Source organism: Syngnathus floridae, chromosome 8 (genome assembly GCF_059516105.1).
Source record: "Syngnathus floridae isolate MCC-2025c chromosome 8, RoL_Sflo_1.0, whole genome shotgun sequence".
Classification (NCBI taxonomy): Eukaryota; Metazoa; Chordata; class Actinopteri; order Syngnathiformes; family Syngnathidae; genus Syngnathus; species Syngnathus floridae.
The window spans coordinates 3,222,501-3,235,308 of record NC_142420.1 but is presented as its reverse complement, the minus strand read 5'-3'; the positions used below and the strand labels follow the sequence as shown (position 1 = coordinate 3,235,308).

Here is a 12,808-nt window from a genome sequence, read left to right as displayed (position 1 = left end):
CTACACTCATTTGGCAACAATATAGCGTGGTCATAAATCTAATGTATGTAAAACCTTTTCCGTGAGTTCATACTTTTTCCAATGTCTTGAATACTTACATTAAAAAAAGGAAACTAATTAAATCCCCCTGGTGTGCACTTATATATACTAATAAAACACCAAGGCGAGAAACGGGGTTTGTACAAAGTATGAGGAGCACACAGGATAAAATAAAGCATGCAGCTTCTTCTCTACAAGAATGAGGTCACCCTAACTTCTAAAAAATAAATAAATTAATTAAAAAATATATATATATGCGCATTATTTATGGCCTCAGACATGTTTACATTTTGGGGCAGATTTTAGCAAGCATCATGGAAGTACATGCTTGATTTGCTTTTTATGGACAACAAAAAATTTGGCAAGGGACGCTTGGGTGCCAATTTGTGTACAATAATTTCCATATCATCATTTAAGCATGCATAATAATAATTAAAAAAAAAGAACACTGACAAACTTTTTCATGAGCAACCAATTACAGGCAGAGCAAACCTTCCGCCGTGAGTCATCCTACAAATTCATGCAAAGTCATTCACAGCCAAAAATGATGAAGTGCCAAACAGTGACACTCCTCCTTTTGTCACTTTAGGCTACAATTATTCTCCTTCTGTCCTTCTCCCCATCACTTTCTCTCTCTCTCTCTCTCTCTTCCTCAGTCTGTCTCTTGACCTTAACACCAAGCCTTCGACTTTGCCAGGCTTGATAATATTTGTGTTCAAAACTTTTGAAACTCAAAGGAAAAGCGTTCACGTTTGTAGTCGAATAGATTGGGAATATTCAAATTTGAATCATTTATAAATTTGACCAATCCCAAAACAAGAAGTAACATGATATAGATGAAGCGTGTAAGTCCAGTTGTGTTATTTCTATATTTGTGGACATGAAAAATGAAACCCCAAAATGACTTTATAGGCAGAAAATGAAAGAGAATGCAAATGTGATGAATATAAGCTCAATCACACAACAAAGGCCACAATTATGCAGATGCAGAATAACAACAACGATGAGGATTGTAGCTGACTAATTACGGCAAGGCTGCAATTATGGAGATTGTAAGTGGCGTGCAATCGGGGTGCGGTGACAGTACAGCCATCCGCTCCCCCCATTGGCCGCTACCGAGTGTAAGCGCTGAAACGTCGATGAGTGAAACGGCGGCAGCAGATGCTCCCGCAGCTGTCTTCAAGTGCACGCTGCGATGACATCTCCGCAGGAATTTTGTTTGTTTCAGGCACGACTCAACACTAAATAATCCTCCCCTTTTCCTTATTTGTTCCCTTCTCTTGTCTTCGTTAAACTCATCTTGGTATTTAATTACGAAGTCTGTAAGCGGTCGCCTTTATTGGTGTTTAAATGTAATAACTGGAGGTCACTTTTAGTCAATTGGACATTTAGGGTTTGTGTTTGCTTGGACAAAATAACCTTTAATCCCATTAAATCTCACATAAATATTGCAAACATGGCAATTAGCGTGGTAGTAGGTTGTGGAAGCAGACCACCAGTCTCCTGGAAACATAAAAACGCACTAAAGGGCTCTAAAATTTGGAAACAAAGACCGGCCAATCACAGCACAGAACAGTGTCCTTGTAAAATACTCATAACTGCATATTTTTAGTTAATTCTAGGATCTGGTTTGTGGCCACTTTATTCCTTTGTTTGTTCTACGGGACGCAATAAAAGCATAAATGTAATATATTGCTGTTATGAAATGCTAATGCTACTAAAAAACTATGTGGGACCTGCTAAGCGGAGACTGGCAGGTTGGCATTGGCCAGTTACCAGTTAGCACGTACCACCCCAACTCCCCCCCTACCCCCGATTTTTTTTTTTTAGCGATTTTTGCATTGTTCTGTCCGCGTCCACCCCAGTGGGAGTGCATGTGACAGTGTTGCTGACAGTTTCCAAAGAAGCCACAGAGAAAAGGAACAGCTACAGCAACGTCTGCCCACACCTGTCACTTTGCTTAAGTGCAACTCTGTGGCCGTGAAGTTTGAGACGGAATAAACCTTCTCAGTTTCTCTTTTAGAGCACTGAAATGATTTCCATTGTTGCTGTTTATTAAGTGAGTGGGGTCAAAAGGTGCAATTATCAAGATGCTAAGTTTTATTACAGGGGTTTGTATTATTTTACACCCGAGAGCAATTGGCTGAAGCATTATCTTCCTGATGGAAGTTAATTTTGAGGCTCTTTTGCGACGCCATTGCAGGCTGTGAAATATCCCACACGAAGCAAACAAAAAGACCTTTCGTTTGGATAAACGTCCTCTGCTTGTAGGTCATGTTGGATTTAGTGTCGTAATTTGTCGGTCTGTGTTTGTGCGTGTGTTTTCTGCAAGTAGAAGACAAGTTCCAGACTCATTAACAAAATGTCAACATTTATGTTTTATAATGTTACCTTTCTCAATATCAGCGACTCCACTTTCTGTCCACTATACTGTACAATAATTAATCATTCCTTAAAAGTAGTAAAAGTATTTCAGAAATTTGTATTTAGAAATTTTTGCAGCGTTTTAAACGCTCGCTTTATGCGACATTTAGTTTTTTTGTTTACAAACACATTTATAACGAACACAACACATCTCATTGTATTAAAAACTTAATCATCGTAGTGCACCGACGTCTGTATTTTTTTTAGATCTGCCTGTCTTGCAATTTTGTCGATATATCCTATAATGTTGTTCTTTATGAACAGTCTTGGCAGTTCTGCTTGTATAATCTGCGCGTGAGGCAGAGTAACAGTTTAATCCTGATGCGAGGTCACCTTGGCACGTTCCTCTTATGCTCTTGGTGTCTTGATGTTGAAATCCCAGGGAAGCATAAAGCACCCCCGTACGTATGGCTCAACGCTTGGCCCGATTCCCCATGCGGACGTACACATCGTTAACAGTTGACGCACACATAAAGCACGGATGTCCTTCTTCAGCTTATCTGTAAACTTGGAGAAGACAAACGGCGCCTGTGGCAATGAATTTGATTTAAATTTCCATACTGAGTATAAATATGTACAGTGCGCATGCTGTCAATACTTAACGCCGCACGCCATATCCTATAATTGTTTTACACTCCAAGTTGATGTCCTGCAGGCTTCGGAGAGAATGTTAGTGTTCCGCGAATGAGTTCTGGCCCGCTTTGCTAATAATAATAGCGGCACTTAAAAGGCCGGGGCTTAATTACCGGCTCTTGGCTGACCTTGCTGTCTGAACTTTGCTTTAGATCGTCAATTGTGGCTCATCAATTTCTATGTTAATGAACACCAGAGGCTATGGGAGGGATGGTGGTGCTTGTCTCTCAACACAATTGGCTTCCCAGGGACCAGTTCAAATGACTGTTAGGTAAAAAGAATGACGTATGCTCGCACCTGTCATCACTGAACTTTAAGAGGAGTGCAATGGCTTGTCACGAGGGTGCGACTCTTAAAGGTATCATTAAATTAAGTAATGGAGTGGACCAAAAATATTCCTCCATAGGAGTTATGCATAACCAAAAGTCACATTTGGCAAAACATCTAAAATGCCATTTGTTTTACGCAAATGACTTTAGGAGATTTGTGTAAGTTACATAACTATGTATAACAAGTACACATATTTCAGGGCTCATACTGTTCATTTTGGCTGGGACAGCCCCACATTGATTTAACCACTATGACTGGAAATGCAGTTTCGGTGAACATCTTCAAGTCTGAATCTTCCAAATCCTCCTCGTTGTCTTGCAGCTTCTGAGAGGCACCATCTGGCCATATTCTTGACAGTTTCGATTGTGCTCACTCAGCAGTATTTACACTGCATGAACTCATCTCAAACTTATTTCAGAGCAATTTAAAACAACAACAACCGAAAACAAAGTGCTGCATGGATATAACTCAACCCATTTTTTGACGTTAAAACACTCCTTCAGTACCTCCTCTGCGAAACATATTATGGAAACCAAAAAGCTGCTAAGATTGTGAAATTCCTCTTTTGACTTTTAAATGTGATGAATGGTGATCATCTTTTGAGGCTCTACTTTTCTACCCCAGGTAGCTTCAAGTTTACAAACGAACTTGACCATGTTGGACAATTTAATTAAATGCATAACACATACTGTTCATGCATCCATGTCCACCATGACAGCGGGAAAGAAAGATGATAGCGGATGAAACGTTTCATTTTTGTACCTGTGGGATTGCAACACCCCACTGCTATCTTTCTTCCTTTTCCATTCCCTTCTTCCCATGTCTTGGTCTTCTCCTATCTTCTTTTCAGTATTCCTCTGGATGGCGGGGAAATGCTGATCCTAAGCCCAGTACTCTGATTAAAAGGAACCATCTCAGCTAGGGGGAATCATGAGCAAGGCTCCCGTGACAGCTCGGGATGCCGGTTTCGGATTGGCTGCTTGATGTATAATTCAGGTTAGAAGCGGGATCTTAATGAGTCAGGATCTTGATGTTGACAAGTGTTTCGGCAAAGATGAAAAATGCTTGTGGATTCACACTGGCTTCTAAATGAATTTAGAGTGATAACATGTTAATTCATTGCATGAAATAGGAATCAATAACATTGAATGCTAACATAAACACCTCGGTTCTGAATGCAGGCTTTTGTCATTTGTTTACTTAATTGCAACACTCTGTAAAAGTGTGGAAAAAAAAAAACACAAGTTGTTGACCACCTCGCTCTTGGCTTTGGTGTTAGCACTGAATTAATTGGCGAGTGAAGGCTCGGAGCCTTTTCCACGATACGCTACAAACTTGACCTGATATATGCTTCTCAAAGTCTTGGACTTGAGCTGGTCTTCACTAATCAATAGTCTTAAAGTGTTTGTCTTGACTTAGTCTTAAAACTCTTAGGATTCTTAAAACTCTTACGGCCATTTTGCTAGACTCATGCGCCTGGAGCAAAAACGAGCGCAAACTCATATTTGTGCTGAGGCAGGTCTAGTCTACCATGTTTTGGATTTTAGCAGACCGCCTAGAGCCAATCTGGCCGTTTGTGTTATTATTATTTAATCGTACAAGCAATTTAAAATAGCATTTTAAGTGCTTGTTATATGTACTTTGTGGACTTTGACCTTCTAGATGAGCAAATCAGTCTCCATTTTGCAAAAATTGGGATGTCTTGGACTTTCCGCTATGTCAAAGTCTTTTATGCAAATCAGCTGGCCATATTTAAAGGGATTGGAAGAAGCCGCTTGTCGGCTGTTTTGACACCCACATCGTGCAGCCAGTCTTCATCTAACAGCCCTTGACATGTCAAAGCCTTGGTCTTGAATGTCTAAATTCTCCCATCACGGTCTTGACTTGTCCTCACATCCTCAAAGTCTCATCTTGTCAACTTCTCAAAGATTTTATATTTGCTCGGACTTGATTATTGCAGTCTTGACCACATGTGAGTTTGTGTTCTCTGTGTGCCCTTGAGATGTACTTGGCATCCAACCTCACCCTTTGTCCATGTGTGTATATATATATTCTTGTAGACATATGTTATATAGAATATAATACATCTTTTACCGTAACTGTGCAAAAACAAATTCAACAGAAAATATCCATTGGCAAAAATCCAAATGGCTTTTCACAACCTAAGCTGATGCTGCTTGTCAGCATCCTCACCACACGCTCGCTGAGCTGCTTCCCTCGTGCTTTTTGTTTTTCATGCCGCCATGCACGCTCACATCGTTTGCCACCTGTAAAACCGTCAGAGCCTCGGAGGTACGTAGTTGGTGAGCTGCAGCAAGAGCGAGAGAAAAAAAAATCTAGATCCCCGCTGAAATATTTAGTAATGCGCAGCATGCCGGGGGGAGAAGAAGAAAAAAAAAAAAAAAAAGAGGAGACCACGTTCTGAATGTTTTGCTTGCTTGTCACTGCATTTTTCAACCGGCCGCTGAAAGACAACGACAAATATAGCTGATTTAATCCACAGCCTCAAAAGGAGATGCATTTTTTTTGTGCCTGATCTTTCATTCTTTTAATTATTAACAACTCTCTGCAACCGACAAAGACCCAGCAGTTGCCGTTTCCACTCTTGTAAAAACTCAGACAATTTGTACCACATTCCTGAGAAGCTCTAAATCTCTCTCCTTCCTACCCCTGATTCAAATGACTCGTTTCAAATCTGGCTTTAAGCGTGGCTGGCACACAAAAAAAAAGATAGGGTAATTCGCAAAGACTGTGAGGATGAGAAGAGCTTTGCGGTTGGTGTCGGAGGAGATGATCACTATATCCAGAAGCAGAGGAATCGGTCAACTCGATCGGATACTCACTTGACTGCCCTTCTGAATCAAAAAAAACGGATTCAAAGGATAACATAGTGAGGAAATTTTATCCTGATTGAGCTTTTTGACTTTGCATCAATGCACTTGGCAGGGAACAGCATCAACACAGCAATTGTGAAAAGGTCAGAGGTTAAGGGTGTGTGGGATAGCAGGTAATGCCAGGAGCCTAACCTTAGTTTTCCTCTCAGACTCTTACACGAACATGAGCATCTCCTCCATGCTTCTTGTGAGAGCTCTCATTTGGCAATTACGTGTTTGACTGCTTGTTCTATTCAATAAATCGTTTTTTTATTCCCTCTTGACTCGAAATTTAAATTTGGCCTCACAACACAAAATAAAAAAGATTTGCAACTAAAATAATGCGTAGGATGTGCACAATTTTGGGAGAGCCCACACCTAATTTCAATATTGTTTGAGCAAAGCTGGAGTCTTCAAATCGTTCGTGCGTAAAGATAAAAAAATATTACAATAAATTAAAAAAATGATGATGATTATGAGTCAAACTAACATTTTTTAAATGATTCTGAAGGTTTATTGCTCATTGTTCACATATGTATTTCCCAACGAAATATAACTGACATCCAACACTTGTCTTCAGAGCATATGTCTGCTTGTGCTCTGAAATTCACCAAAACCGCATGAGACCAGCTGTCTAACCTGCCCCCGTACTTAGACATGTAACTTTAAATTGACTTTCTGCCACCAAATTGTCAAGTGCATGGCCATTGACACTCGCCCAGTTTGGCAGAGACCCAGTACATTTATATAGAGAGTAAACAAAGTCCGATATAGGCTCCAAATTAGAATTGGGCTCCACAGTGTAAGCCTCAGTGCTGGCTTAATTTAATGTAAAAGTGCTAGTTGGTGTGCAAGCAGTTTTTATTGTTCTCATTGTTTTTAAATTCGCTGGAGCAACCCTCATTGGGGAATAAATATGTTCTAACGATACTTTTTTTTCTTTACGCGTAGCATTGTGTGTATGCCAGGCTAAAAAGAGAGAGAGAAAAAAAACAATTCCGCCATCCAGCCTCCCTGCTGACGTATTTCTGGTTCCCTTTTGGTTTGCCTTATTTTTAAAAATTCCTTCAGATCATTATTTTCCTGGTTCTTTTAGCACAAACAAATTATTTAGGTTTCATTTGTCAGGTAATGAAACCTAAATAATTTGTTTGTGATAAAAGAACCAGGAAAATAATTGACTATTGAAAACAAGATGAACATAATACAATCCTTCAGATCATATTAGAGAAAAAGTGTGACAATAACGATAGAGCTAAAAAGGCAAGGGAGTTTTAAAATTAAAAACCATTGCTACATAAAGCAGTATGCATAGAATGCTTGCTTATTATCTTTTGTCAGACGTCTTAAAATGGTGTGTAGTTTTTATATAGTTGTATTACACACTGCAGTTTGCTGTGTAGCCATGTTAAAGATGGTCTTAAAATCATTCACAGTACAATACAGCTTAGACACCTTTTATAAATAATTACGATTAATTTGCTTTTTATTCTTTCCTATAGGAAACCATACAGTAGTGTACCATTTGCAGTTTTTTTCCATATCCTCGGACTTTCCGGTAGCATTTCCCGTCATAGTTGCTGTTATGTATTGAAATATAATAATATGTTCCATCCATCAAAATCAATTTGGAAGGATAAACACACTCAAATTGGCAAATGTCAAAGTGTCTGGTTCGCTACGTGCTTTTTCTTCAGCGTGCCACCAGTTATATTCTTTAACTGATCTATTAGTTCTGAAACGAAAGAGCGACTGCAGCTCAGGGTGTCTCACAATTAAAAAGCTAAACGTCAGATTTAGATGCTGCCAACACGCTTGACCAAAAATAATTGCACCCTATGTGGTGTCATAATAAGCTCAGATAAACTTAGATCAGAACGCCTTTGAGAAGAAAGCAGCAGACTTTCTTGTCGGCATCAATTTGTCTGCTTGTTTGAATCCGGTTTGATTTTGTGCCTTCCTTCTGCATGAGGTTTGTTTCTTTTTTTTTGGAAAATTGATCACATCCTAAAACAGTATATTTTTGTCCATGCTTGGAAAAGTGGGACACGATACTTTTGAAACAAATTCGTTGAGTTCACACAATAGGCCGTGTGAAAAAAATCTACTGTAGTGGCAGGTAGGAGCCTAGTATGAGGAAGGGGAGGCAGCGGGGTTTGCCCTGTGATCAGCCAGGAAGTTTTTTTGTGGAGGTGGATTTATGTCACGTCTATATTTTGTGCATGACATGCAACTTTCAAGATCCTACTCGCACCGTGAAAGGAAACAAGTGTGGGGGTGGGCACGCACTGACACGTCATTCCTGAGCACTGCACGGGTGCACAGTGCTTATACAAGTACATCCACGCAACAATATCAGGTGTGTGCGTGTGTTTGTGCATATATATATATATATGAGGAAATTTTTCTTTTTTTGTTTTTACTGATGATTTAAAAAAAAAAAACAGGACTAAAGTCATTAATATTCAAGCACAAATACAATCAGATGTAGGAACCATGCTGTGGTGGCAAATTAGCTGTCAAAGCATTTGTGTTACGTCATCTGAAGTCCCTTTCAATCTCAAGTCTTCAAGTGATTGTAAAACAGCGACCCACCTATGACTTGTAAGTCTTCCCAAACCAACTGCTCATCATTTTCTTCTCATTCTGACCTTTCTGGAGATGTGCGAAGATGTCAGCCGTTATCACTAGCTCATTAAATGGCGGTTGTCACACCGGCCACACGCTGCCTCCTTTTTATCATTGGATGGATGGATGGATGGATGGATGGATGGATGGATGGATGGATGGATGGATGGATGGATGGATGGATGGATGGATGGATGGATGGATGGATAAGTTAAGAGGAGATGGACAGAGGCGATGGACATGTAGAGACAGATTCAGTAAATGGCCGGGTGACAGAATGATTACCGGCCGGGTTTACACGGAGCCATTAGAATAATAAGCTATAAAATGGCCGTTCTGATTAATTGTTGTGGCACACGTAAACTCTAGATCAGAATAGATCATGACGCACGGAAAACATTGCTCACACATCTTTAATCGGAATCACAAAAAAACTCTCTATGGCTTCTCTGACAGACTGCAAAGAAATGTATTAAATTAGATGAGAAGATTGTCAGACAGAAATGGAAGAAAGACAGATCGTGAGTGATGGGAAATAAATTGTCGGATACCTTGATCAATTAATAGACAAATGAGAGTGATGGATAAAACAATGAATGACAGGTGGATGAACGGATAAGAGCACAAGAATAGGACAAATAGCAGTTACCAGATAACCAGCTTGATAGATGGACGGACAGATAAGTGAACAAGAGGACAAATACAGATGAAGAGAATGATGGATGATAAATGGAGCGCAGGAATGAGAGTCCTCCAGATAATGTATATAGATGTATAGATTATTCCATGAGAGAAAGCAAGTAAATGCATTCATTTACTTGCTGATGAAGAAGAATGATGCAGCAGTGGTGGGATATCGGCAACTGGGGGGCACTAGGACCAGGGGCACACTGGTGGCACTGCAACCATAGAGCCTACTGAGGAGGAATACCCCCCCCCCCCCACTCCCGCCCTCCCTCTCTCACTCTCTCTCTCTCTCTCTCTCTCCATCCTCCCCCTTATTGGATGTGACCATTTTTCTGCGTGCATTCATTTGCCGCCTTCTCTCCCTGCGCAGCAGCGTGGCCGCACCAGGAGCAGCGCGTCTGGGATGGCCAAGGATTAGACACCGGGCACCCTTTGCCTCATAAAGTCATCAGGAGGAGGACAACGGGGGTGACTCTTGGGAACCTTAGCCCCCCTCAGCCCCCAACCTCCTTGGTCCTCCCCCACACCATTGAAATATTTACTTCTGACGCACTTGTCAGCCTCCGTTCTTTTCTTCTAACAAGATTTCTGTCTCCTATTGGGATTATTTGGGGCTGAATGGGTGACCTCACTTCCTATCCATTCATCCATCCATCAATCCATTTTATGGAACCTTCCTCTTTTCCTCTCACTCGGAGTTGTCATGTCCAAAGAAGATTCATCCTCTTACTGACTGACTGACTCGGGAAAGCGCTTCGGAGCGTTTTTTAAAAAATTTATTCTTTTGGGAATCCAGTTGAAGGTAGGCCAATTTTGCCCCAAATACCCACCAAGCCCCAACCCCTTCCCAATCCCCTTTAAAGTTTGCACTTTGCTACTGTGAATCGATGAAGTAACGTCACAGACGACAACAGCAAGTTATCAGGAAAAAAAATGTGAAGGGAAAAAAAAAATTGTAGTCTTATTATTTTTTTTCCCCCCCAATTGTTTCTGTCGCAGTGTGAAGGGAGACTCCTGTCTCTTTTGGAATGTGCCCCTTGTTTGTCTCACTGCTCTTTCGCCAGTTTAACCATGAAGACACCGGAGAAGCCATCTGCAGTGCAGACACATATGCACACACATATATAAAGACACGCACACGCACACACACACACGCACACACACACATTAAGGAAAAGGATTAAGATAAAGGTGTAAAAGAAAGAGGTTATTCTCCCTATAAAAACTTCCATTACATACTAATAATGATAATCACACTAGGCAATGAGCTTTGATACAATTAACGTACGAGACAACTTTTATTTTTTCATTGGTTGCACAACGACTTCTCTTGATGCACAGTCGCAGTGTTATTGGGGTGGGGGGGGGGGGCGTAATTGAGTCAATCGATCGTGCGCACGTAACACTGCATGAGACCTCAAACTTGCACCTTTACGAGAGGTTGCTTGTGAGTACAGTAAGACCTTCCTCATATGTTGTGGCTATCTATCTATCTATCCTTCCATCTATCTATCCTTCCATCTATCTATCCTTCCATCTATCTATCCTTCCATCTATTTATCCTTCCATCTATCTATCCTTCCATCTATCCTTCCATCTATCCTTCCATCTTTCCTTCCATCTTTCCATCTATCCATCTATCCATCTATCCATCCATCCATCCATCCATCCAGGCCATCTATCTATCTATCTACCCATCCACCTATCCATCCATCTATCCTTCTATCTACCCATCCACCTATCCATCCATGTTATGAGTGTGTTGTTGGCAGATGGGACATGGCTCATATTTTTCAAGGCTAAAAAAAAAGAATCTGCAGAAAAACAAACAAAAATGGCTATTAATAGTGGCGCTAGTGACTATGAAGAGTATAGTACCGAGTAAAAAAGGGAGGTACAAGGCTCACCCTAGAATTCAAATTGATATAACCATATCAATTTAGATTGAATACGTTTTGCCCGTAAACAGAAAGCAAAAAGTATGGTCGCCATAAAAGGTCAAAAGAGCACACCAATGACCTTAGGGTCACATGTACTTGGCCTTACCGTAGGCCTATAAGGGTCACGAAAGGGACACACGCCAATCTTGGGGGCACAAACACCCAACCCATCCAAACCATACAATTAAGGTGATTGCAGAAGTAGTAGTCGAAGAAAAGTTGAAGTGGTCACTGCATCAGCCATTTTGTTGAGTGCAAACAAAAAGGTTTGGAGGTTCAAAAGGGACATCGACAGGTTAGTGGTGCAAATACCTAGCAGTAGTTGGAGTGGTCAAGTCGTAGTTAAAATACAATGGCTCAATCTTTTCCAAAATCCAAAATGTATCTGCCTGTGCTTTTTTTAACACAAGCTGGAAATTGATAACATAGTTTGTGCTTCCTGACATCTGGTATGAAATTATGTCAGCGGCATCATGTGGTGTGGCATGTCAAATGCTTGCCAGACACTTTAGGATTGCTTTCAACTTAAGAGCTTGGGACAAGGGCATTGTATAAATGACCTTACTCACATCTGTCCTCCGGCATTTATTTGGCTGCGATACATGTTGGTGTCGAGAAGTTCATGTTGAGTTCCAAGTTGTTTGAGTTTCTGGGTGTTACGGGCTGTCATGTCCGTTAATGACTTCCTTATAAGTGACAGCATTCAGACTGTTTAGTGAGGTAATTTAACACAGAAGAGTCAAAGGTGTCATTTAGCAGTGATTTGGGCGGTGACAGCGTGGCAGGCGAGACGTGCGGAACTGTCCGTGGTGCTGAAACGGACAGCTCCTTTGTTCCGAGCTTGCTTGTCGAAGATATTCGACTTGGGCTTCTCGGCGTAGTCACTTAAAATATTTGAGGAGCATTCTGGCATTGTTTTGTGTGCCTGTTGACATTTTCACACTTGGACAAACTACGTTATCTTTTTATATTGCACATCGGTGACTTTCCCTCCACCCGGCATCGGCATGTGAATTATGCTAATTTGCTTCATACATATTTCATACAAGCCGTCTTAATTACGACATCAATTCCCGGCGTAGCTGCACTCGAGCTCTTCTGCCCTGTGCCTCGTTCAGGTGTCGTGGAGCGGCCTTTAGATTTCGCAATAATCGCATCGACCAAACTCGATGTATATAGAACGATTTTATGGAATTGATTGTGCATTAATCTTGTTTTAAGGAATACAATGGAGTGCACTGCTTAGCTACTACC

At 40.8% G+C, this 12,808-nt stretch overlaps 1 protein-coding gene across 5 annotated transcripts in view; it reads left to right on the top strand.

Annotated features, from left to right (window-relative positions):
* The window catches only part of il1rapl1a (interleukin 1 receptor accessory protein-like 1a), a 184,459-nt gene that overhangs the window by 19,823 nt on the left and 151,828 nt on the right, over window positions 1–12,808 (top strand). The window contains exon 1 of one of the 5 annotated variants that reach the window (XM_088382175.1): window positions 9,971–10,416. The exons of the other annotated variants lie outside the window; for them this stretch is intronic. The gene's annotated coding sequence lies outside the window, so the exon portion shown is untranslated. Of the gene's footprint in view, window positions 1–9,970; window positions 10,417–12,808 lie in introns of those variants that run through there. 5 annotated transcript variants of the gene reach the window in all.